Source organism: Microtus pennsylvanicus, chromosome 12, assembly GCF_037038515.1.
Source record: "Microtus pennsylvanicus isolate mMicPen1 chromosome 12, mMicPen1.hap1, whole genome shotgun sequence".
Taxonomy (NCBI): Eukaryota; Metazoa; Chordata; class Mammalia; order Rodentia; family Cricetidae; genus Microtus; species Microtus pennsylvanicus.
In genome coordinates, this window is record NC_134590.1 from 92814146 (window position 1) to 92819117 (window position 4972).

The 4972-nt window shown below is 48.3% G+C and overlaps 1 pseudogene; it reads right to left on the minus strand.

The window, feature by feature from the left end:
- Nucleotides 1–2307: 2307 nt before the first annotated feature.
- Nucleotides 2308–4196, minus strand: LOC142832826 (RNA-binding protein EWS pseudogene; annotated as a pseudogene).
- Nucleotides 4197–4972: the final 776 nt, after the last annotated feature.

Consider the following 4972-nt stretch of genomic DNA (forward strand, 5'->3'; position numbering starts at 1 on the left):
CCCCGTCCCTGGCTGGCGCCGCGGGCCAGAAACTCACCCTAATGCTGGTTCTCCTGGGGCCGAGAGATCAGGCCTCCGTGCTGGTTGGGCAGCTCACAAACAAAGCGCCTACCCTGCTTGGTGCAGGCAGGCCACAGAAACAAAGGAACTGCAGCCCGCCCGGGCGCCCCAAGGACTGGGACCCAGCGCCCAGACAGGCTGGGCTGGGCAATGCCACTGCGCCGAAAGAGGGCGGTGGGTCCGAAGTGGGGAGGGCTCTGGACGGAAGCTGGGTGGGCCAGGAAGAAAGAGGCAGTACCCAGGGAATAGAGTCCCTGCAGAGCCCAAGAAGGACAGGGGGCCGAGGAACCCCCGAGCTCCCCTTCCCAGGCTGGCGCCACGGGCCAGAAACTCACCCCAACGTTTCAGGAGAACGCTGGTTCTCCTGGGGCCAAATGATCAGGCCTCCGTGCTGGTTGGGAAGCTCACAAACAAAGCGCCTACCCTGCTTGGTGCAGGCAGGCCACAGAAACAAAGGAACTGCAGCCCGCCCGGGCGCCCCTAGGTCTGGCGTCTCCGACTCTCAGCTTCTCGCTCCGCGTCCGAGCAGTAAAATTGGTGGCGCCTCAATAGACGCTAAGCTTGCTCTTGGTAGCCACACTGTTGACACCATGGACCCTCTGCAACATTAGTTTTGACAGTTAATAAACATTTGGAATGTATTTGAAAACAATCACAACTATGAACTTTGTTGCAATTAGAGGCCCTCTAGGTTCTCCACAATGATACTGAGTATGATCACAAGGGGTTCCCATTGTCAAGTCATCAAACAAGCAACTTGAAAGGAAAAAAAAAACTCAGCAAACTACCATTTAATTGTTTTAATGTTTCTTCAGAAATGGTAAAAATACTAAAGTACAGACAGTAATACTCATGATGTTGTGGTCAACATCATAAATATGGAATTATGAATGTAAAACATTTTCTGGGTTCAGAGAATAAATCTGGTCATCCATGCTGGTCTGCAGGTATCTCTAGTAGGGCCGGTCTCTAAGTTCCTGACTGTTTTCGTCTTTATCCTTTTATGCAGATCCTTTAGGGCCTCCAGGACCACGTCTTTTTCATTCCATCTGTTCCATCAATGGTCCAGGAGGAGCCCCAGGACCACGTCGTATTCCTCCACCAAAGCCACCTCGGTCCAAGCTACGGATATCTCACAAGCCACCTCTGCCTCTACCTCTTCCTCCTCGGGACATTTCTGCAGGACCAATAGGGTCCATAAGTCTGCCTCAACCTCGCTGCATGCCACCAGGACAGCCTCACCAGCTGATAATAGAGAGCTACCTTGTGAAGGCTTTTCTCTTCCCACCCCATAACCCCCCCCCACACACACATAAAGCTGAGCAGGTCACCTTTTAAGATTCTCAAACTCTCGGCTTTCAATCAAACAGAAAGGAAGCAGAGGTTAACCGATATCAGTGGATATAGTGATAAAATTTCCCTGAGTAAAGAAATATTTGGGGACTATAAATCAAGACCCTGGCAAGAACAGACAAGTTCTTCTAAAGTGAATAAAAATCAGTGACATTTTTAATGAAAACTAAGATCTCAAAATTTCCTTAAAGGTTGAAGAGACCAAGCCGGAAGGATTTCTTCCTGCAAATTATGACAATGGCATTGTGCCTCAGCCTACTGCCGTCACTGAATTACCTTCATTTCAAGGTACAAGTCACAGAGGTGACACTCTTCAGGAATCTGAGAAAATTACACTTCACGACACCACAATGGATCACACATGTTCTTTAGGACTTACACTGGGCATGCAAGTGGGAGACCACATGCTGACGATGAGCTTGCTCCTGTATGCACATGGTGACACCATGGACCCTCTGCAACATTAGTTTTTGACAGTTAATAAACATTTGGAATGTATTTGAAAACAATCACAACCATGAACCTTGTTACAATTTGAGGCTCCCTTGGTAGTCCACAATGATACTGAGTATGCTCACAAGGGGTTCCCATTGCTAAGTCTAAAACAGCCATCTTTAAAAGAAAATAAAAAACTCTGCTCACTAGGATTTAACATGTTTTAATGTTACTTCAGAAATGGTGAAAATACTAAAGTACAGAGAGTAATAATCATGATGTTGTGGTCAACATTATATTTATGGAAGTATAAATTTAAAATATTTTCTGTTGCAAAAAAAATAAGTCTGGTCATCCATGCAGCTCTGCAGGTATCTCTAGTAGGGCTGGTCTCTAAGTTCCTGACTGTGCTCACCTTATTCCATTTACGCAGGCCTTCCAGGACCTCCAGGTCCACCACTTCTTTCTATCATCTCTTCCATCAATGGTCCAGGAAGATCCTCAGGACCATGTCGTATTCCTCAACCAAGTCCACCTTGGTCCAAGCTATGGCCACCTCAGAAGCCACGTTTCTCCCCACCTCTGCCACCTCAGAACATTTCTCCAGGACCACCGCGATCCATAAGGACACCTTTTCTTCCCTGCATAGCACCACTGCCGCCTCGGCCACGATCACATCCCGGAGGTTGGAATGGTAGCTGGTGGAAGCCCTCAGGTTTTGGTCCTTACACTGGTTGCATTCTGTTCCCAGGTCAAGTTCTGGGTTCCACAGCCCGCCATGGGACACTGCCAATCTCCGGCTCAGTGCTGGACATTTCCTCCTCCACAAGGGGGTCCCTCAGGAGCCCCAGGGTTTTCGTGTTGGGAAGCCCCCTCCTCTCCTCCAATGCCTCCCATGTGACCCATGGTTCCTTTGGGACCTCTTGGGCTATTATGACCTCCACAGAGTGGTGGTGGCATCCCTCTGCCCTCATGAGGTGGCATGCCACTCCACTTGCTAATTTTGGAGGCTTCTTTCGGGCAAGAGAAGCTTTAAGTTTGCTTCCTTGAATATCTTTTCCATCAAACCATTCCACAGCAGCCTTGGCAGGTGGCAGATCTTCATAGGCCACTGTGGCGTCACCTTTAAGCTTTCCTGTTCCCTTATCCAAATAGATGTGGATCATGAGTTCTCCAGTTCTCTTGTTCATCTTGACAACCCCACACTGCTTACCGAAGTCTGCCAGATCATCCAGAGTCACATTGTCATTTAAACCTTGCACATAAATTGCACTGTTGTCAGAATCCTCATCAGGATCTATAGGAAGGCCTAGATCAGGACCTGGTCCTTCATCCATGGGTCCACCGGGCTTATTGATGCCACCTCGCTCTCTAGAGCCCATTCCACCGCGTCCTCCTCCCCGCCCACCTCTGCTCATGCCTCCATTATTAAATCCCCTTCTTCTCCTCTCCCGGTTATCAGGGCCACTCATGCTCTGGTTCTCTCCTGGTTGGAAAATCCTCCAGACTCCTGCCCCCGACACCATGTGGTGTGGTCCTGTCGGAATGAGCTCTGCTCCCCGTAGCTGCTGCTCTGTTGGCTATATTGACTTGGAGCCTGGCTGTAGGATCCAGTCTGAGGGGGGTAACTAGTGGGAGGCTGCTGCCCATAGCTGCTTTGTTGACCATAGCTACTCTGCTGTCCATAGTTGCTAGGTTGCCCATAGATGCTCTGCTGAGATTAACTGCTCTGATCATTAACTAGTTGGCTGTGAAGAGAAAGATAGGATGCGTAGGATACGATGTGTAGGAGGATAGGGTGGAGGTGCAGGGACTGGCTGCATGGGGTAGCTCCCAGGTGCTTGGGGATATCTGTAATTACTCTGTCCATACCCTAGGCTGGGCTGGTTATAACCCCCTGTGCTAGATTGAGGTTGACTAGTCTCAGTGGGCTCCTTACATCCTGTGGTCTTGCAGGTGCAGCGGCTGCTGGCTGCTGGCCATAGGCTGGGTAGGCAGGCTGAGTGCCATATGCAGACCGAGCTGCACAAGAGGCTTGGGTTGTGGTGACTGGAGCAGTGGTGGTGTCATGAGCACCGGTGCCACATCCTTGAACAGTCTGGCTGTATGCCTGGGGGCAGTTGGAGTGGTATCACCAGTGGGAGGCTGTCCATAAGAAGTCACATATGCAGTCTGCCTGTAGGTGGCAGTGCTCTGAGCTGATATCAGTAGGCTGTCCATAGGTTCCATAGCTTTGTTTCCCATAGGCCTGGGTGGTCTGTGCATCCTTGAGTTGGCTGGGCTGTGTAAGCACTGTAGCCCTGCTGGGCTGCAGCTTGGCTGTAGGTATTGTAATCTGCGGACGCCATTTTCTTTCCTTCCTCCTTGTTCTCTCCCCCTCGACAACATTCTGACCCTGTTCTTGAAACTTGCTTAGAAGAGAACACAAGTGTGATAGCTTCACTACTGATCAGGAATCTGCTCTTGTTCATGTGCCAGGTGACGCTTTCGACCCTCAGAGTGCTAATGAGTATTTCAGCGCACCAATCCAGCTGAATACACCCACTATGCAACTCACTCCAAGGTTCTGCCACTTTGGGAAGCAACAATGGCACTGCTGATGTTAACCACCGGAATATGGTTTCTGAGATTTGTATCAACAGTCATGATGTGGGTATTCAACCTAATTTAACATGTGACATGCATTAAAATGAGTTTAAGAAGGTAAGTTAGACCACAGCAGTGGTTTAAAATAGATGATGATTTATGCACTAGAAATCCAATTCTCTTTGGCACCAATACATATCATAACTAAATTTTGTACTATATATAGGACTCTTTAGCCATTACCTAAAACTAGAAAAAATGCTTATCTTTTCCAATCATATTGAAAATACATCTAACATGAAACTTGTGTTGTCTGAATGGCTAAGCAGAGAAATGTAACTGTTAGATATTAGTTTCTATTTTTCTCTGTCCATAAACCGTGACTTATGTGGATAGCATCATTTTGGAAATAAACACCCCCAAAGAAGCAACATGTGAGAATAAAACCAACGAAATAAGGCTCCACATTGTCACCACTTCTCAAATACAATGACATTCCTTGTGACATGACACTACATAAGATTCTACTGGTGATGCC